Genomic DNA, 23,015 nt, shown 5'->3' with positions numbered 1-23,015 from the left:
TTTTAACATTTAGTATTTTTATGATCTTCAGTGAAGAGTCCTATAATTTCATATTTTTATTTTCATATTTTTATGAAAAGAATAACATAGACGCGTCAGATATGTATAACATTATATACTATATTTAAATAACATTAAAATATTAAATTGATAATAATTGCACTTTGTTATTACGCTTTATTTATTATAATTTTCTGTATTTACACTTTTAGTATTGAATACTTTGATTCCAAAAAAATAATGTTTATTTAATGTAAAAAAACAATAATAATAAAAGACATTAAATATATTAAAATAAAATAATAAAATGAAATTAAAATAACAATGAGCTGAAAATATTAAGATTATTTTAATTGCATTATTTTTTTACCTATTATTTTATATTGTAATATTGGCAATTTACCTGTTATAATCACTACAAGACAAAAATAATTATCAGCTTGTCAAACTGAAATATGGGTGCTTCCCTAAACTCAAACCAAGTCCTCATTACATAACTAAGATAACGAGGACATGTTCCTGATCAACATCCTAAATTTCCCATCAAACAATTGCCAAACAAACTCTGCTCCTATCCCACAAAGGAAAGGAAAGTTCCCGAACCTAAGCCCTACTGTAGTGAGCAGCAAATAAAACATAAAAGTCCTAGTCTGAGGACGTCCCGCATCATTTTCACTTATGCGGTTAAACCTGCTTTAAAGCACAACAGGGTCCTGTAACACACCATTAGAGCGTCTTTCTCCGTAAGTCTCTGCAAGTATCTGCACGCAGGTCCTTGCGCAGTCTGCAAGCCAGTTGCCATGGCAGCAGCAGCTGTATCCACGGCGAGGGAAGGAAGCTGGCACCCCCCAATAACACGAGCCCCCCTCCCTCCGGTGACCCGCTGCTGAACCGGGGCTGAGAGCAGAGGTCGATGGCTCGGAGCGGCCGCGTGACAGTGAGGGATGACAGCGAATGAGAATGAGAAGAGGGGAGTAGAAGCATACAGATGGGGAAGAGAGGAGGAGATATGGAGAAAAGAGGAAAAAAAACGAGAGACAAGAGCAAATTTAATTACTATCAATGGAGGGATCTTCAAAAAACAAATCGACTGCCAATTTTTCTGTGGGCTGTGTGAAATTAAGGTACCGTACAAAATGGATGGAGCTCTGCCGCTGGCTTTTTATCCTCCAGTGAAATTAAAAATGCCTCTTGCCCAGAGCAGAGATGAACAGATTACTTCCATGTGTCATTTTACGCCCGCACTTGATATTGTTTGTCTCACACGCACAGATGTGCGCCGGAGCGCTTGTCCGATGGGTCCAAGTCTGTTCATCAGTAAGACGTGGGCAGAGATGTCAAGTGAGTTGACCTTTTGACCGCCCTTGCCAGAGGTCAAGCAGTTTAGGTCAGTGTCCTACATATAGCGTTACATGTTCTTCTCACCTGGAAAATCAAAGAAAAGTCTGAGAACACTGACAGATTAAGTTACTTAGAAATGCTCCTACATGCATGAGACAAACTTGAAATATCTCAGAATTAGTTTTAAACTCAGTTTACCGTGTTAATGAATCACTTTTGACCGACTGAATTTCAGCAAAAGTGTAACAACTAACTGCGTGGGGTGACATTAAATCCATGCTACATAAGACAGAACAGAAGCGTTAAAACGACAAAAGCTAAATATATGAATGATGCCGTTAAAGAGATGTAGGGATAAAAACAAAGACACTGTATTTGCTTTATGGCTCATTGATAATTATTATGTTTTAAATGGACCTTATTTAGGGCACACACCATATTTAATTTGACACAAATAAAAAAAATGATTTCCTCTTATGAATATTCATTAGTTAATGCATGTATTAGAGTACATGCTAAATATATGCTATATATGTTTTGTCTTTTATTGCTCTGGCATTAATAATTAAAAATGTATATAAACATAATTTGAAAAACTAGTTAGCAAAGCTGCAATGTAGTTTACATCATTATTGCCCCTTCCACGAACTGCCATTAGAGACCATAAGAGATCCATAAGATTAATAACAAAATTTAAATAAAAAAATAAAGATATTGATCAATGAAAATACTATATTTAGATAACATTAAAATATTAAATTGATGTCAAAAAGTTTACTTAATATTTTTGTACTAAATATTAAATAAAATAAAAAGGTCTGATTGTTATATAGTTTATATTTATAATTGAGAACAAAAGAGTTAATATTTACTTGTTCAATATGTTAACGTGATCTAGATCACAATTAATTTTTTTTTTTTATGTTGTATGAGAAATCAAATGTGTGAGAAGTCATTTTTTAAATACAGCTTCTCACAATAAATGTAGCACCTCTCTCTTAGTTACTCTTTTGGAAAGTAGAAGGTAGATATGTTTTCCTTTTGCCGCTGGAACAAACGAAAGCACTGCAGTAACGTTTGCCGTCACCTCCAGTTTTACCTCCTTTTACCCTGCCGTTCTTTACCGTCTTGTTCCCAACAAATGTGAAAACATCTTAATGCCCTAGGTCCCGTCTAATTTTCATTCCACTGGAAAAAACATTTTACCGTTCAACCGATTAAACGGACCATTCTCATTTTATGTCAAATTTAATATTATGTTAAACTAAGGTCCGTTCATTAGTGGCATTTTATGAAACATAAATACTCGATGTCTTAAGTGGGGAAAAAAAGAAATACACTAATTTTATAAAAATGCGACAACACGTTCACGGATCACCGCACGGTGTGCATTAATGAAGCCCTTGTCTGCATAGCATCATTTATAGCATCTATTAATTTGAATTATAAACTTGTATCTGCAGATTATTCAATTATCATCGAGCTCATTAGCATTCAGGTACAGGGCAGCCCTGGAAAGCCTGACCGAGGCAGACAGTTCCCTCTGCTGGTCATTTGCTTGCACTTCACCTTGAACACCGACTCCGATTCAATGCATTCTGTTTCCTACTCATCAAAACCAAATGCGATTTTTAAGGCGCAGACGGCTTGCACCGGTGTAGCCCGGTGCGTGTAACCCAGGAGCTGGTGCTATAGCCGCGCTGAGATTGTTTGTTTGTGCGGCACGTGCTGTCTGTCTGCTGTTGCGTGGTGCCCGAGCATTCTTTTTCATTTGCTTGTTTTCCAGATGTCGTGTCCTCCACATCACCCCGTCCTCGTCCTGCTCGGCTACCCCTCCCTCCCTCGCTCTCCCTCTGCCTGCAGCAGCGTCAGAGACCCTAACCGCATCAGGCGAGATAGCAGATTGGAAGTACAAGAGCGATCCATCCATCAAAAGAGAGGGAGAGAGAGAGAGAGAGCTGGGAAGGAAAGGGAAGGCGAGGGGGCATGAGAGAAAGAGAGAGAGAGAGAGAGAGAGAGAGAGAGAGAGAGAGAGAGCAAGAGAGGAAGTGAAAGAGAAAGATAATCGGAGGGATCTCGGCTAAACCGCACATTATTAGCACTAAGCATCCAACATGTCTAGACCCAGTCTCAATGTGTTATTTCTTACTGAGCCGATAAACTAGGGCTAAACAATGCAACGCAGGCCTGATGTAAGTCTGTTGTTATGGCAACCTCCGTGCGATGACATCATCAGGGGTCTGATTTAAGCGAACTATTCTAAACTCTGAAATACAATCGACAATGAACGCATTCAAAAAGAACTCCGGGGCCAACAATCACAGCCGAGATGCATGCAAATAAGCGTTTTGTTCTTGTGTGTTAGGACATGCCCTCATATTAAAGGCATGAGCCATCTAGCAGGGTTATGCGCCATTCGGAAATGGATCGAAAATTAAATGAACTTGGCGAATTTGAAGTGAGGGAGCACTCAGAAACCGCAATTAAAGTTGAAATGTAAGGAAGTAAAAAAAATAAGAGAGACGGTAATTCAGAGAAAGCCAGATAACTGTAATTAGCACTAGAAAATAAATGGTTTTCATAGTCAAGATAGACAGGTAGAAAAGACAGAGATAAACAGAGATAGAAAGACAGATAGAGACAGAAGAGTCGCTGGTGTATATTTGTAGCAATTGTATGGGTCAATTATAAATGTTTCTTTCGTGACAAAAATCAGTAGGATACTAAGATCACGTTAAGATATTTTGTACAGTTTTTACTGTAACTATAACAAAACGTAATATTTATGAATCTGAATTAAATTTAAAAGGTTTTCTCAATATTTAGATTTTTTTTTGCACCCAATATTTATATCTCGGCTAAATACAGTCCTATCATAGAAAGCTTATTTATTCAGCTTTGGGACGATGTACAAATCTCAAATTGGAAAAAAAAAAAAAAACCCCGATACTTATGACCGGTTTCGTGGTCCAGGGTCACAAATGTGTTGATTTTCTTAGAACAGCAAGTCAATAAATTTCTCTTTCCGTCAATCCAGCTCAACTTCCCGTGGCGTGTGGCCAATTCTATTCACGCTGATGAATTACAAGCGAGCCAGCTCTGAATTCATCTGGTCTGGTGGTTTGGCTCACAGGTCATGTTTGATAAACACCTGTTGCAGCGGGGCGGACGGGCGGACGAGGAGAGGACCTGAAGGACAGCCGTCTCGTCTGGCCTCCGTGATGGATAGCGCCGAGTTAAAACAGGTGTGCCACGGGAGATCTTCACAGAGCCGCGTTCTCTCCGCCTCCCTGCTCTCCTACCCATGATTCATACAAGACTGAGAGATGCTCCGTAATGGGAAACATACCGCACGTTTTGGGTATGCATGGCATGTGCGAATAGTTTGGGTCATACTTGGGTTGCCCCGCCACTACCTCAGTTCTCAGCAGCTCTTCATCTCTTTATCGCTGTGATATAACGCTTCACTTCCCCCTGCGTATCTCTGGCACCCCTGTGCTGCATCTGTGTATCGCAGCTCTCGCCTCCCCCTCATTCTTAATGTGTTTGTGGCTCCCTCTCTCTCTTTCTCTCTCCAACACGCTCTCCATCTCCATTTCTAATTCCCTCGCTCTATCTCTTCCTCTCTCTTCCACCTTCTCTTTCCCCGCTGATGAATCACCTTCCCCTCCCGTTGAACTCGACTGAATCCGAGGGAAGCAGTAAAGCAGCATCGATCAGACCCACAAGCCACAAGCAGAGAGACACGGAAACAACAAAACCGTGCTCCCGGCTGTGCACCAATGCACGCACACGCACGCACGCATGTGTTTCTGAGCGTCTAGCGCGCTCGTGAGTGTGTGTTTTTACCGGGCGCTGGGGGAATACGAAAGGTCGCAAATCTCTTTGGGCCCGGTGTGTGATTTGCATGTCGTATGCAAATGGATGCGTCATTACATGACTATTCCGTTTCTATCCCGCGCCGGTACGCGGAGGGAAAGGTGCACGTTCGTGTACACATGTGCAGAATATGTGCATTCAGCACATAAGGGAATCATAAATCAGTTCACATTCTTTTGGCCTATAAAATCTAGAACGGCGGAAAAAGCACATGGCTGAATTGCTGGCACTTGCAAAACACATGAAAGGTGCATCATCATTTTAACTCGCAAAGAAGTGATCAATCAGTAGCGCAGGTAGAAGTGACAAAAATACACCTTTTGTAAAAGGGGTAAAAGACCAGTCTAGAAGTATTGATATAAATATAATACGGATATAATCACGTCCAAAATAAAAGTGGGTGTACATAATTTATGTGTGTACTGTGCATCTTTATTATGTAAATATAAATACACACAAATACACTACATATTTAGAAAATATTTGAATGCATATAAATGTATTATTGTATGTTATGTTATATATAAATGTATATCCTAAATATATACATGCAAGTGTTTGTAAATATTTATACGAAATACACACCTAACAATTACACAGTACATATATTATGCAAACAAAAATAAAAACTGCATTCTGGATACATATGTATACAGCAATCTATAGTATTATGCATTTAAAATAATTGTTATCAATTACAATAATAGTAATTATTATTGAACATTTTTGTTAATTTGTCCTAGAAAAATATGAGAATAATATTTCTTCATATGTAAACTTTATTTTATGTACAATTTATTTGCATTTATATTTTTATATATGTACACATTTCATATTTTCTTTTGAAAATAACAGCTGGAAATTACACCGCTCTGATGCAACATGACAGCTACATTCATAAACACTTTTGCTGGAAAACAATGGCATATGGTGCAAAACATAGCTGATTTTCAACCCATTCTTAAAGATGCTTCAAAGACTGTTAGTCAAAGATGCACTTGTAAATAAGGTTAGATTATCAACATTTAAAACAGTCGAATTCACACAAATATCACATTGCATGTTCGAATGCAGTGAATCCAGTTATCTTTAAAATGAAATACAAGTCACGTTTTAATTAAAATCGGACCTATTGACATCGCAAACAAACGAGTTGAGAAAAAGATGTTAAAAATTGATGTTAATTGCAGTTCATTAATCACACTGAAAATAGAAGGTCAAGGCAAGGCAAATGTAGAAGGTCATCTGGTAAGAATCTGCACACTATACACACTACATACTGCAGGTAAAGTAGATATAGTCTGATAGTAAGCTATATTGAATATAACCTGCATATGCATGGCGAAACAGCACATAACGCTTAACACATGTACTGTATGCATGTCAGTATGCACAGAAAAGACATTATAATAATAAAAAAGAAAAGTTTTTGTTTGCAAAAAAATGTGAGCGCTGTGTATTATATAAATACAAACATGCATGAATTTCAGAAAAATTGTATTTATATATTAAAAATATTTATATTTAATATAAAACACAAGAACATAAATGTATACATGTATATATATATATATATATATATATATATATAAAAAAAAAATATATATATATATATATATATATATATATATATATATATATATATATATATATATATATATATATAATAAATATACACACATATATTATGTAAACAAAAACTTTAATTTTAAATTGAAGTGTTTATTGGCGATTAAATAAAATATGAAAAAAAAAAAAAAAAAAAGATAAAAAGATAAAAATAAATATTAAATAAATCATGGAATTCTGCATCCCACATTGCAATGCATTTTCATCCCCAGTGTGATGAACGGGATTGCATTCGACGTGGCAAGGTTACGTGTCAACAAAATATTTGAAATATTTAAGAAAACAACACATACTAACATCTACAAGATCAAAGAACACAGCGAGAACACAGCACTGTCCTGAAAACCCTCTCGGGCCGACCCAGGACCTGTGAGCCATCCTTATTTTTGAGCCCCCCCAAAAAAAGTGTCACATTTTCAAAGCCGAAGCAGAACGTGACCACATCAGGTTGAGGGCATAAAATGCCTCTTAAATGTAACTAATTGCCACAACCTTTCTCCTGACCTCATTCTTGCACGTAATGAATCACCGTGTGGCAATGAAGAAACCCTTGACCATAAATAAGTGGACTAACAGGAAACAAATGCATCAACAACACAGCCAGAGGCCTGGCATTTCACTGACACCGACTTCTATTTCCCTTCTCCATTAGGGCACGACCGCTCTGTCTCGGACGGGTGGCGTTCTCCCTCTCACCTCTCTTGTTTTGTTCCTAATGTACTGGCAAAGGTAGACTCCATTAGTCCCTGCATGCACCAAACACATTTATGTCCCCCCTCTCATTTCCTCCTTTTCATTGCGCCATGATACATCAGCATGCTCATAGCAGTGTGGAGATGAAAAAAAAAAGAAGAGTGTTATGAACTTGGTAGTTGCTTGTTGAGGGTGAGTGCCACCTTGTGGCCGGTCGGCGTCGGGACGGACAAGACGGCCTATCATAGTGTGCAGATCAAACAGCCCCTCAAGAAAAAGATAAAACAAACAGACGCGTTTTATCAAGAGACAAAATCGCACGAACCAGATAAGCGCCCTGGAGAGGCATCCAAAAACTCCGTTCTCAGTATAGAGCCTCCGTGAGTCATCAGCGACGTGTGCAAATGTTTGTTTTCGCGAGTGCGTGCCTTCACAGGTGCGAGTGCTTATTACTGCCAATTCCTGTAGGCCTGCTTTTAGAAAACAAGCTCTGCGTGCTGGTGCAGGGGAGTTGCGTTTGGCGACAGGGGACATTGACGGATGGAGTCAGACGGTGGAATTGCAGGTTGTTGCGTCCCTCCTGTCACCAGGCTCATCTGTCTGGGAGGTGGCCGTACCTGCGAGGCCCCCCCGAGCGCTCCTCCTCCTCCTGCTGAGGGATCACACGGGAACGGCTGCCAGACGAAGCCGCCCGGTCTTGCTCACCTGCTCCCCCGCGACTCTGTGTGTTTTTCAGTCATTACAGTCACGGGGGCCGAGATGAACCGCAGGAACCGGAGGAGCTATTTGTCAGCTATGTGTGAGGTCAACATGCAGGTTGCAACAAAAGTCAAATTGGCAGAAACTTCAGCGGTGGCCTTCAAAGGAAGTCGGAATACTTAGTGCTACAATACTGTGCAGTACTATTTAAGCGAAAAAGTATGCAACGGTAGCATATCCAACCATTGCAATGCTGTTCATGCTGGTATCGCATGCTTGTGGAAACTTAAGTTTTCTGAAAAATGTATTATTTGCATTTTTTAATCTTAATTTGTTTAAACATGCTGCAACTTTCGGCATTACGATTAAATGAGTCAAGGGATTTCTTTTAAATGTATGAACTGGCGGTTCATTCTTCAGACTGAAAATAAAAGTAGAGGCAGACATTATTGAACAAATTCACATCCTGTGCACAGTATGCACACTGCATACTTCAGAACAAGCGTTTTTTATGCTATATTAAATGCGTGCGTGCATTTCCGCATCAAATGCTACTTACGACAGCAGTATGTTAATTTTTAATTAAAAGATAGAATAGCCATAAATATGCTACTTTTGCTATGGAAACACTACAGAATTTGGGATTTCAGAATGCAATGCCCTTGACTTGACCTTTCATCTCAAGTGTGATTAATGAAACTGGACGTGGCTTGATATGATCTCTAGAATCGTTATTTAATTGGAATGGCAAATATTCAGACATTTTAGAAATACAAAAATTAAGAATTGCATGATAATGACATTCTGAAAATAAATTAAACCAAATAACGAAATTAATCATAAAATGTACAGAAAAATGAATGAATGAAAATAAATTAAAATTCAAAAATTCAAACTGATTTAATGCAATTAATTGAAAAAACAATGATGATTATCTATCAATTTACTTACCAAAAAACAGACATATACATAAACAATTCAATAAATATTTCCAAAATAAAAGAAATAACCAAACTAAATTAAATGTTTAATGCACTGGTAGATGTATAAATAAATTGTTTATTAAATTAATGATAGTTATCTCTCAGTTTATTTATAAATACGTTGTTAAATACATAATTGAATGAATAAGGTCTAAATAAATATCAAATATAAATTCACCTGAACAATTAAATCACTAAATTAGTTAAATCTATTAAAAACAATGTATTAATTTGTTTCTAAAATAGATAAATATTTCCTAAATAAATTAAAAAAAAGGAACGAATCTAAATTACCAAACAGAAATAAACATGCAATTTACTGATAATCAAAATTTTCTAAATAAATTAAACTCAAGAACCAAGCTGAATCAAGCGTGTAATGTGCTAAATAAATAACTAAACTAAATTTAAACAAGCTGTATGCTGTAATAACAAACATAGCCGGGTCATGTAACATTACATTTATAACTAATATAAGCCTATTACTTTCCTACTGCCTCACATAATATTTTGAGTACACAGTATGCAAGGTTTACAGTGCAGTATTTAATCAGTAGCCATTTAGTTTTCTATACTGAAAGCAGCCACATCCTCAGACAATTACTCTTTGGACTATCTATCGCCCCCTGCAGGTGAAGAGGACCGTCGGCCATCACATATCTCTGGCCAGCACCGACATTAGCGGCTGCATTTCTAATTCTTTGCCTTACAACGCCACAACAGCATCCGATCAACTACATCATACGATTTCAGACCGTTAATCTCAAAGTCTTCCACACCACCACAACCGCCCCGTCTGCAAATCCAATCAAAGCAATGTCACAACTCCGGGAGATTACGACCATTAAATTTTAAGTGTAGAAATTTGCAGGGAACTGAATGCTCAGTGTGGCCCAGCCCCCCACTGCCAGCGCTCCGGCGGGCTTGAAGATGCTTTATGGTGGGCAATTCAGCTGCAGCTGCTATCTGCACCATCTCAGGAATGACCGCGCTCGGAATCAAGTGCAATAAAGCAGACTGGAAGAGGAGGGGGAGAGCAACAGAAAGAGGAAACAAAAGAGAGCTAGTTCGTCTGGACGACCATTTAGGGGGAAAAGAAGGAGGGGGTGGGTCACTGCCCTCGCTTCTTCACCCAAACGGAGAGGAGAGAATGCCACACACATTCGCTCGAACCCCCGAGCAAAAGTCTCACACCGCTGTTTGTTTTCACAGGAGTGGCTAAGAAGGGCACAGACCTGCGTTTTCCACTTGCTCGCATTGTACATACAAACTTTACAGTCTGACACGGGCCTCTCTCTCTCTACGACGGGTCTGTAGCGATCTGGGTCTCAGGAAATCCCCTCCAAAAGGAGAGCGAGCTGTTATTTATGTCTCCGACCCTAAAAAGACTGCTTTATAGCCCGCTTCAAATAAGAGCAAAAGGCAAAGGGGAGCACGAGGACGAGCTACCGAAACACAGGGCTAGAAAAAGCAAGCGTGAGAATGTATTCGTTAGAAAGAAGACAAATTAGTGTCTCCTCAGGTTTGTATTTTTGCATTGCTTCGCAAGGCCACATATCTGCCATAGCTTTTATTTGTTGCTACCGGCTGTTTTGATATTATTAATAGCCAATCCTTTTCAAATTGGTCGATAAACACTGGGTATGTTTGTTCAGAATTGGATGTGACGGAAGTGATGTTGTCTGAGTAGGTGAGTTATTAACTCTACAATTAGCATAATTGCTACCGGTGTGGCCCATTATTGACGGGGTAATAAGTCAATCGCATTGAGTTGAAGGCATGCTAGATTTTAGGACCTTAATGAGAACAAAATAGAGTGTGTTTTTGGCCTGTAAAAAAAATGGTCACCGGCCCAATATGCATCACGTCTTGCCAACTTTTGGCTTTATGGAACATTTGGTTATCTGGTTAACAAAGATAAGGTCTTGTACTGTAACAACGGCTATAGGGACAAAAATAACAAACCAACAAGTAATATTTTGTGATATAGCCTTTTTCAGCTAAAGTGTCTATTAATTTTAATTATTTCCAGCTTTTATAAAAAGTTTTCTTTGCATTTGTTGAGTGTATTAAAACTTGTCAAATAAATAATAACAATAATAAAATGTCAAGTAAAATAAATGAAATGAATATAAAATGTAAAAATAAAAATTGAAATGAAACAAAAAGTGAAACATGCATATATTATACAAAATGTCCATAGACTCTTAATTAGTTTTTTTATTTGTACTTGTATTACCTAAAAGTTAGGTTTATATTATATAATTTATTATTACAAGAATCTAAATAAATTATAATTGAAAAAGATAATTGCTGTTCTTTTCAACTTTATTTTTACCAAAGAATACGGTTTCCACAAAAATATTCTGCAGCACAACTAAAATGTTTTCTAATGTTTTTAAATAAAGAAAAGCACTAAATCAGCACATTTCTGAAGGGATCATGTGACACAAGTTAAAGACTGGAGTAATGAGCAATTGCATCACAGTACATTGTACATTATATTTAAATATAACAGCAATTTAAAACGAATAATATTACACTTTATTTTTTATTAAATAAATACAGCCTTGGTCATCAGTCAGCCTAATTAAAAATGTACATAATTTGGGTTCTGTTAAAAAAAAAAAAACATAGCAGGGCCCTTAAAAATGTGGACTACAAAATACTTACGGACCTCTGCCGTCTTTCATTTCAGACAAAAGCTGCCTGCAAGCGTATGTGTATATGTGAAATGAAAACACACATTGGGAATCATAAATCTGGGGGTGTGAGATCGTCAGAGACACATGAGACAGACCTGTGCCGTGTTTAGACTGGGTCCAGATGTACCCGCCCGCAGCTGAGGAGGTCCGGCGCTGCCTCGCCCCGCGAAGAGCCGGACACTTAACCACTTACCAAACAATACCTCCGAGCTCTGCCTGACACACGAGACACGCCGTACCTGCAGGCGGCACCACGACAATGACAAGCAACCGCAAAGACTCCCGGCGCAACACGCTAGGCTCCCGCTAACAATGTAACAATGGTAACAAATACCGTTACCTCAAATACTGCGTTCGCTTTTATGTAACGTAAGAGTAGGACACCGCCATCAACGCTGGAACGTCACATGGCTAAAGATTATTTCTCACTGACGTGCTTGTCCCACTTCTGGGCTACTCAAAGAATGAATGGAGGGTGGATCGTAAACGCCCACAGGTATAAAATCAACACGTCTCCCGGCAGCGCTCACATCCAGTCTCTCTAAGTGCTCTGAGTGGGTTTAGTGTTTCAATGACTCATTCTCAATGTGTTTCAACGTCCTCTTCGGTATCACAGACCGATTCATCAGCTCAGCTCCATTCACCGGCTCAAATGCAGGTGCACTTCTGTTGAGGCTGAGGGAAACATTCACTTATTCAGGTATTATAAAACGTGCTTATAAAACTTAGATTAGTTATTAATTTTGAATTGTTGAGTGAAGCTGGTTTAAATACCAAACGCAATCATTTTTTATGAATTAAAAAAACATATATAATATAAATGTGAGCTAAAGCAAGGAAAGGAAAGGCTGATACTGTTTTGGTCAATAATTATAAATTTAATAACAGTTTAGAATTGGTAACTATTCACTATGACTTTTCCCCTCAATAAATTCTTAATTCGTGGCTTATAAATACTTAGTAGGGTAGTTGTTAAGTTTAGGTATTCGTTAGGATTAGGGATGTAAAAAAAAAAAATTAAGTGCTTAAATATATGCTTAAATATTGTAGCAATATGCATGCTAAAAAGCAATTAATAGGTGTAATCGTAAAATAAAATGTTACCTAAAATTCTATGAGCATTCACAGTTAAATAAAATACATTTAATTAGGTTTAAACATTCTATTAACAACCAACAACATAAATTAACCAAATTAAAACTTTTTTTCCAGTTCTACAGCCTATTTCATTTAATTTTAATTACACTTTTGTAATATTTTTGAAATAAGACTGCATTTATTTGCCCAAACATCCAAATTTAAAACAACTTCTCTATTTGAAGATAGTTTCAAATGTAATGCATTTAGCCTAACATGATCCAATTACTTTTCGTGGAATCCATGATTTTTTTTCAGCATTCTTTGATGAACCATTCATTCGGAATTAGCGTCACCATTTTTTAATAATAATTCTACTTTTTTTTCTTACCGACCGCAACCTTTTGACCGCTAATGCATGAAAAAGAAAAAAATTAACTTTTGAATGGTAATGTATGAAAAATAAAAAAACACATCCATCAATGTTGTACAACGGCGCTGCGATTATAAATCAAACTACTTGAAAAAACTAAAATTGATGACAGATACAATCCGTTTCAGCTCCCCTGCAATAAAACATGGGTAACTCTTACCACGAGAGGGTTTATGAGCTACATATTTCAATGAAATGATATTAAACTCATAAAAGTAATAACAGCGGCCCCGTCCGTGCAGGTGGCCCCCGTCTGAGTCTCGAGCGGAGTTTACCAAAACCTCGGGTACACAAAAACAGATCGGCGCACACATGTAAACACGTGTGCAAACCCCAGTGCACAAAAGTGGCACGCACGCTCTGATTTACAGCGGAGTAAACGATTTAAGCTGCACGTCTCGCTCTAACACCTAAACACCTGACAGCCCTCTCATAAATAAGGTTAGCCAGAGCCTCCTGTGTAATTTACACCTACACTATCTCTTAAACTAACATGTAACAGGTTCATCTGCCATATTTCAGCACCACAGGCTGAGAAACCGCCCGGGAAAGATGAATGAGTTGGATGGGCATTAAGAGAGAGAGAGAGAGAGAGAGAGAGAGAGAGAGAGTACAAACGTGCAGTTGTGACGGGCCGGGGCGAGTGAACTTCAAAAGCCTCCAGCGGATCTGTTTTGGATGTGGAGGCCATGTTGGCTGAGTTCAGGCCCGGCGCAGGCTTAGCTGACGTTCCTGTGAAAGCGCTCCAGGCCTGAGGCGCAGCCGCAATAACGTCTGACAGCAACATCAAGGCCTCACATCTCCCATCATAAATCCTCCTGCCCTCATTCTTCTTCTCTCATGCGGTGAAATGCATCTTTGTCCCATAAGGATGATTTATTTAGGAGAAATCTATAAGGTGCGCCAGTCGCTTCACAGCACGGGGCTCTGCGTACAAGAGGAAGGGAGAAAACCAGACCCTCAAATCAAGGCAAAGTCTGCGTGCCATTTCAACAAGCAAACCTAGTTAGGTGGAGAATTAATATGATCCATCTCTCAGAATAAAAACATCTGAATCTGAAAACAGCGCGGCGTGTGACAAACTACCACCGACTGTAATAAAAAGGAAGCTGACTGTAATAAAAAGGAAGTGAACATGCTGAAATTGACACAGAATGAGTTATGCCTCCTACAGGCTGACTTAGAAACTGCAGTATGTACATGTACAAAAGGACACCAGAGATTTTTTTACTTTTTTTCTATAAACTATATAAGCTTATATTTCCCTCAGCTCTGGGACTGTGACACAGCCAAAAAAACACTGGATTTTATTTATTTATTTATTTTTAAGTTGAATTTATTATTTAATATTATTATTTGTCCATTTAAAATCTTAAAAATAAAAATAAGGATCTACTACTACGAATAATAATATAGGATATCTTTTAACATAAGACATGCGTCTTTCAATATTTGTATCAATTTATATGTATTTTTAAATTAATTCTAAATTAATCTTTTGCTGGACATTTGCATACATTAACTTAACCAAAAAATATAGTATATTACAGTTTCGGGAAAAATCATATATGGTGACATACGTGTTGGTAATTACTAAAGTGTGTGTTTTTTTTTTGTTGTTGGTGTATACAAATCAAAAACACCAAATATTAAGTTGAAATACCAGTTTCTGGCACAACGCCATATATAATATCTATTAAAAAAAACTATACGGGTAAGAAGCTTTTCAATTTATTTTTTCCTCTCTTTTTTTATTTCTATTGTGGGAGTTTGTGCCAAAATATTATAGCTGTTTGTGAAATTTACTAGCACTTTGTGAGTGAAAATTGTTTTTTTCAGTGAATCTCAGTTGCTCATAATAACATGCTCTGATAGCCCCCTCCAAGCTCACCAGACCCTGAAGAAGCACAGCGGCCCTACACACCTTTGATTTGCACTCTGCATGTTAATTCCCAGCGTTTTATTGCCAATTGGAAATTTAGCACCATGAAAAATAAGCACAAATGCCAGCGCTGGAAATGTAAATTAACGGATGCGGTTGCTAGGTAACCAAGCACACATCCTGAATGGCAAATTATTAATTCAATACGAAGCGAGAGATTACCTGGTAATTAATGTTTCGCTATAAATTTTCTGTTGCTTACAGTCTGTGTGTATCTGGTGCGGTTTCATGCAGCTGTTCACGTATGAAACAATGTAATCGAGACGTGTCTCTAAACGCCCTGCCTGTCATCTGTCAGAAATCTAGCGTATGACAACTGGTTCAACCTGCCTTGTGGTTTGCAAAACTAGGTTTGTGAGAACTGTACTGTGGGTAACACAATACATATTAAATAACAGCTCGAAATGGTAAATCAAAAGAAACATTTTTACTGTCGAAATATCAATTACATTTAAAATAAAAAAAAATTTAAAATTGTAGAAAGTTTTCTGAACCCTTTTCTTAATTTACAGTATTGAAACTAATAATAATAATAGTAAGAATAATAATAATAAGAGATCTTCTTTAGAATTAATTTAAAGATGCTGTCTGAATCTTTCTGCCAATTTAAAATGAAAAAAACTTTTGTTTCTGTAATTTAAAACGTAATAACAATAATAATAAATAACATTTGTTATAAAAGTATGCTTTCTGAAATCCTGCAAATTTAAAATATTATTATTACTATTATTAATGTGATCTGATATTAAATCTTTTTGTCATGTTATTCATTTACTTTTTAGAAAATATGAAGCAATATGAACCTTATACCCTGTGATAGGCATATAAAATAAAATAATTTATGTTCATTTAAAGCCTGCACATTTACTTACTAAATGCACCAAAAATACTGTATTCACATGGAAGTAAGATGCTTTAAGTTCCAGTTTCTCATGATCAGACACTTCCTGCATTTCCCCTACTCACAAAAAAAAAAAAACAAAAAAAAACAGAAAAGATGAGGAACGTCATGACTGGATCGACTCCAGACAGCTCAAACCACAAGACCATCTTGAACGTCTACAGTAAAACTCTCTGCAGCACAAAGGAAAACAGCAGGCCTCATCACTGGGGTCTCAGTTCTGAGAAGCACAGACTTGGACCAGATATTGTCCGGTTCGATCCAAAACGTCCACCATCTGTAACAGCTGGATGTCAGCCGGTTAAGAGTGAGAACATTTGGAGGAGCTCCATCAAAAACAGGGCCTGAAATTCGGGTTTGAACCAGATTCAAAAATCACAAATTGGACCCTACTTTACCAGCGTTATCACGTGGATTGACGAAACACAAAATCCGGCAGATGCCAATACAACACACGTTATTCCCAGACGGAGCATCTGGTCGACTGCGGACCTTCGATCCAGCATCAACAAACAAAGCGAACCCCCAACTCGGGTGGAAATGTTCGGCATCCTCCTCACAAAGGCAAACAAACCTGTGGCTCCAAACATTTTGAGAGTAGGTGAGCTATGCTACTTGCTTGGAAGCGAAAGAGACGTTTTTTAAGCTACGTGACATTCGAAAACACGCGAGTGCTGAAAACACAGACGCACAGCCAAAGAAAATGATGACTTCGCTGTTCGGCTTGGAAATCCCTGATTTATTAGACTCACCTAAGCCTCTGCAAATTTGAAGAGAAATGGCATTTTGATCCCATGCGCTACAATAAGAAGAAGATAGGGAAGTAAGAGATTAAAATGACTAGTTATGTCGCTGAATATTGTTTCGACCGGACAAAAGGTCAAATAATTATTTGTTCAAGAAAATAAAAGGCTCTCATTTGTTACTCAGCAGGCTCGCATTCAAAGCGTCTGAAATTCATTTTGCTCTCATCTTTTTATGTGGAACAAGAAAAATGTGTAATGTTTTTGAAAATTAAATCTTTTAATGCTTAAATCACATTGAAAAGGTGAAATCATTTTAACGTGATATGTGACCCCGGACCACAAATAGAGTCATGAGGGTCATTAAAAAAATTTATACATTAAAAAAAGAAAGTGTGTGTGTGTGTTTATCTGTCTTCATTTTTTTTACGAACATCACCCGTTTATTATAATGTCTGAATACGAGCATCCTTCTGTGTGACAAAATACAGTATGTCTAAATTTTCAATTCATTTTTTCATCCCAGTCATTTATTAAGAGCTTTATTTATTTATTTATTAGCTTTTTTGCATATTACCTGATAAAGAGATAAATAAAATGAAGGTGAAAACTGACAAGGTTAATGGGAATAATTCTTTCACACCTCTTAATCAGCTTCAGATGAGCTTCACACTGATCTAAAAGTGCCCTCTGGTGGTCGTTTGTACCACAACACTACAACAACTCACCATTTCCAATAATCATAATATCACCTTTATTCTGTCAAGATTTCATTAAAACTTTTTTAATATATAAATTTAATTCAACTATAATTGTAGCCTACCCTACCTACTCTAGTTTTTGGTTTACCATGGTTACCATTAACATATTTGTGAGGGTGATTTAACCGTAATGCAACACAACAGCCTACTCGGTTTATAAGTGTTTACCAGCATTTTCTCTTCAATATGCTTGACTTCTTATTATAACGGTTGCGAAGCACAACACATTTGCTATATTCTACGTTTCATAGGAAAGAGCCTTCAGAACAACATCTCATATTACTTGAATACACATTTCATATACATTTGAACACAGTTACTATTGATTTTGACTCTATATTTAAAAACAATAAATACTACATACACATAATACATACTCAGCTTGTCATGTCTCACTCATCACACTGAGCAAACTGCACAAGTTTTATTAAAAGAATAAGCTTGTCAGCGCCCTCTGGTGCCCGTCATACATCCGGGTTTTTTTTTTTTTTTTCTGATTTTTATCCCATTCCATTCTTACTCTTCACATAAATAATTTTTCATTGAGCTCCAAATGATTTACTTTCAACTAAAACAAATCCTGATCATAGTTGCACTGTCCAATACAATAACTAAATGATTAAAAAAAAAAACATAGAAAATTTATAAGTTTCAAATAACATTCCATGTATATGTATGTATATATATATATATATATATATATATATATATATATATATATATATATATATATATATATATATATATATATATATATATATATATATATATATATATATATATATATATATATATATATATATATATAAGAGATATTCTCATGGTTATTCTGACCGTTTCATTTAGCTCTTTAGAAATTTTATTTCATAAATATCTATTCTGATATTTAATAAATGGATTTTATTGAACACATGCATCTTATGTAATTGTCACATTGAGGTAAGATTATGATTATTTTATTTACATTAAAGATTTAAATAAATACAGGAGTTATTGTGAATAAACGTTGAATAGATGCCAGAATTACTAACATCAAATGAAAATAGGAGCACATTACATCCACTGTGGCTATTTACAGGAGTGAACATGCCCTTAAGTACCCAATCTGTCTTCATTCACAAGCTCATAACTCTGTATAGAGCGCCGTTTGGCCTCTGTCCCACCAGTGCCAACTCTGATATAGTAACAGACGTTTGTCAGCACTCCAATCACACTGGCAGAGGATCTTACTAATATTTCACGTAACATTTTAGCAGTTTGTTGAACCCTCTCTTCCACAGGTTCAGTCTGATGGGGAACAGCACATCATCTTAAATGCAAGTCCTGCTCAGAAGGCCAGAGGGCAGTCAGTCTACAGCAGACACCACACCACAGCCACACAGAAGCAGCAACCGCGCGAAAAAGCACGGCCGACATAGTTCTAGACACTTAATGCACACATAAAAATGTTGAAATTGAAAAAAAAAACTACATTGACCGAGCTACGTGGAGTTTATCTTAAAGACAATTTCTGGAGCGCAGGCACAATTTCAGTACGTCTCAAAAATATTTAGGCTCTCTCTGGTTGCCTAAACAAAACCTGCTCATACTTCACGTGATAAACGACATCTGAGATTATTTTTCTAGTATAGGGGTTTCGAACCGTGGAACACAAGGGGATGCTCAGGGGTCCGCAGTAAACGGCTGAGAATAAAGCAAAAGAAAGACATTTTTTGACATTATGACGGTTTAATTCTAGCCACAAATCAAGAGAATCGCGACCAACGGTAGTCGTGATAAAAGTACTGACAACCTTGTTTTAACAGTAATAAATAAAAAGAAATCAATCAAAAGGTACCCCTATGTTTTCCTTTAAATTACTTTGTTTGATGGACACAATTAGTGTCAATAAACCTGTCTGTTTATAACATAGACAAGTATACACACACACACACACACACACACACACACACACACACACACACACACACACACACACATATAAGTAATTCAGTATTTATATGACTGACTAGGCTTAGGGCCTACTGTTTTTGTAAACATTAACGTTATAGCGTCGTTTTAAAAGTTATATACAATTTCATAGTTTGAAAGTTTGGATCGTCTTGTATTGGTGTCCTTTGTCAGCAAAATGTTTTAAAAAAAACAGGTAATAAAATAATAAAGAAATAGGTAATCTGAGCGACTTCACACACACTATTTCATACACACTAATAATTATTTGATATACGTTAGATTATTCCACTTGGTTTCAGAGTCGCATTTGCATAGTAAACAGTACAATTAGCGACTAAAAATATGTTAAAAACGACATGCACTCACATTAATGGATGAAGACTGAAGATCGAAGTGTTTATGTGCGCGATTTCTCCTCTCGACGGCGCCATGTTGAGTCACGTGACCGATCGAAAACTAACCGCCACATCGACCTGCGTTTTTAAATAAATACAAAAAGAATCAGTTCATCAGAACACAGATTGGCTCAATGACTTTTTCCGGTGATTACATTTTTACGCCAGTAGGTGGAAAAAATCGAAAAAATCGTTTTTTTTTAAATGAGTCATTGAATCATTCTTTAGATCGACTCGATCGAGTCGCGATAGTATTAGATAATTGAATGTAGTTTTTAGACAGATTTAAATTACAACCAGATAAATGGTAAACACGGGTCACACGTTTGACCTTTTATGTTTATGAATTATTAGCAATAAATAAACAATCAAACGTGCATGTGTTCAGGGACTAGATGAAAGCGTAGACCACAATGCGGCAGGCCTATTTAAATCCAATAAAAGAATCTGATTTATTTGAAAAAATAGATAACATTTTTAACAATTTTGGAAAATCATCTTTTGTCATTGTGTATCCTGATTAATCTCAATCAAACTGCAGTTGGGCAATTTGATTGTTTAAAAAAACTGAAAAATACAGTTACTAACACAATAAAATCATAATAACATAATAAAAAAAATGAAATAATAAAAAATAAATAATTAACAAAATAAGAGTTATCTGTTTTTGCAAATAAACTCTTAAAATATTTCTGTTTTGGTGTTGGCCAGTACCCACGATGTTACACCAATTTTTAGAAGTGTCTTTAGAAGTGATAATGAAAAATATTCATGACTGTTAAAAAATTCATACTGTTAAAATAGCCCTAATGCAGTTTACCTTTCGGATAAAAGCTAGTTCACTTTGGAGGACAAAATATGCAAGACTAGTTTGTTTAAAATGCACAATCTGATACAAACCTTCATGCTTAAGTTTTAAAAATAATAATAATAATGAATTAAACTACACTGAAAAATAAATAGAAATAGCTTCTTTTCAGTGTGATTGTTTCATGTATGCATTTCCTCTCAAAGACCGAATCTTCTTGTCCCCGAGCAGAAGGAAGGCCCCTGGCCTCCTGCAGCGCCAGTGGACTCAAAGGGTCCCTCCTTACCTGGATTTATGATGAGGAACCCCACGCAGCAGGAGGTTTCAGAAGCAGCAGTCCTGCGGGCCGGAGGAGGCTCCAGCAGGGCAGTAAGTGAACCCAGCAGTGCCACTCCTCCAGCCCCCTTCATCTCTCTCCGCCGGGCAGCGCACACACAGGAAATGTCTTTTCTGTTCCCCTGTAAAGGAAAGCTTCTGGTGACCTTGTTGTTGCCAAGGTAACACATCTGCCATGCATTTTCACATTTCGGTTCGGCATGCCATTTAAAAGTATCTTTCGGGCTTCCTAAGATCATTTTGAATTGTTTGTGATGCCATACCCACTAAATACGTTTTGCAGGCTCACGCCATGGCTCTTTAACGAAGGCATTTTCCTTTCCGTGAGCGGGTAAACGTCAGTGTTACAGTTAGTATCATCGGAGGAACAGATTGCGTTTCTTTCTCCACGTGTTTGTTAAACATTTGGACCCCGTTCCCTCTCCATATGATGCAAGTCTCTCTTTGGAAGGCTAAAGGAAACCAGGTGCGGGCGAGCTGAACTCCAGAGGTCAGGAGTGGAAACATGCAACACAAATTTTTATGCACTGTTTTCACTCACGGTCTTCTAAGGATTGCTAATCAAACGCAGCAAGCTGAAGTGGTTCATAACACTTCGGAGAACCGGCAATGAAACACATCTGCTCCCAACAAACAAACACAAACCTTTGCAGGAAGATAAATCCTTTGTGGAAAAGCTCTCGTTGTCAAGACAGGCGGGAAGGGAGTGTGATTTGAGAAAGAGAAGAGAGAGAGAGAGAGAGAGAGAGAGCCAGACAGAGATGTTGTCTGCTGGAGAGGCCATTTGCTCAATCCCCTCATAATTCCTGGATTTCTGCAAGGCCGTTCTGGTTGTACTGCAGAACAAATGGGAAATAGCTTTCTGGGAAGGTCTTACTATTTTTAAAACAATCAGAATGTATACACTATATACAGCTAAGGGGATACATTTGCATGCTACTTTTATCTACTGAAAATATATTCTTGCAGAATTCATATTAAAAAAACAGTAAGTAAAAAAAAAAAAAAAAAATATATATATATATATATATATATATATATATATATATATATATATATATATATATATATATATATATATATATACATATATATATATATATATATATAATTTTTTTTTACATTTACAATACTTATTACATTTACAGCACTCAATTTATTTTAATTTACATATTTTTATTTTCCACAAAATAATACAAATTTACCCAGCAATGCTCCTAACAAATGTAATCCGTGTTATCTGTAAATGTAAATACCTGTTTTCTACTGTAATACGTTTTTAATGACATTTATTCCTGTCAGACAAAACTCAATGTTCAGCATCATTAATCTTGTTATTAATCGTATGGCTTTCTTATCATTCACGTTATCAAAGATAAAAACAGCTTTTTTAATATTGTTTGATTCTTTGACGAGTAGAACGTTCAAAAGAACTACTTTTATTTGAAATAAGAACCCTTCTGTAACATTATGTCTTTTGACCACTTAAAGCGCCCTTGCTGAATTAAATTATTATTTTCTTTCCAAAAATGCCACCGACCTCTAACTTTTGAATATTTGCTTATATTCTGAAGATTGAAACATGTGATATCCGTTGAATTGCACTATTTTGAGGCCAAATTGGGTAATTTTCTTTTTTATATCTTTTTAACTCCAATTTCTTCCTTCAGATTTATGCGGTGAACCAGATCGGGTTGTTTATGAAATTATTTGAAGTTGCATAGCATGCCTGTCCCG

General features: G+C 36.8%; 1 long non-coding RNA gene across 1 annotated transcript; it reads right to left on the bottom strand.

Moving 5' to 3' along the window:
• Positions 1–338: 338 nt before the first annotated feature.
• Positions 339–21,675, bottom strand: LOC122329094. The gene is made up of 3 exons (XR_006247883.1): positions 21,229–21,675; positions 20,106–20,212; positions 339–1,425 (listed from the first exon to the last, which is right to left on the bottom strand). It is a non-coding gene; the product is annotated as an uncharacterized LOC122329094 (long non-coding RNA).
• Positions 21,676–23,015: the final 1,340 nt, after the last annotated feature.

The sequence above is a fragment of the Puntigrus tetrazona genome, chromosome 23 (assembly GCF_018831695.1).
Source record: "Puntigrus tetrazona isolate hp1 chromosome 23, ASM1883169v1, whole genome shotgun sequence".
NCBI classification, from domain to species: Eukaryota; Metazoa; Chordata; class Actinopteri; order Cypriniformes; family Cyprinidae; genus Puntigrus; species Puntigrus tetrazona.
The sequence above is the reverse complement of the archived record's forward strand: the minus strand, read 5'-3'. Positions and strand labels throughout refer to the sequence as shown.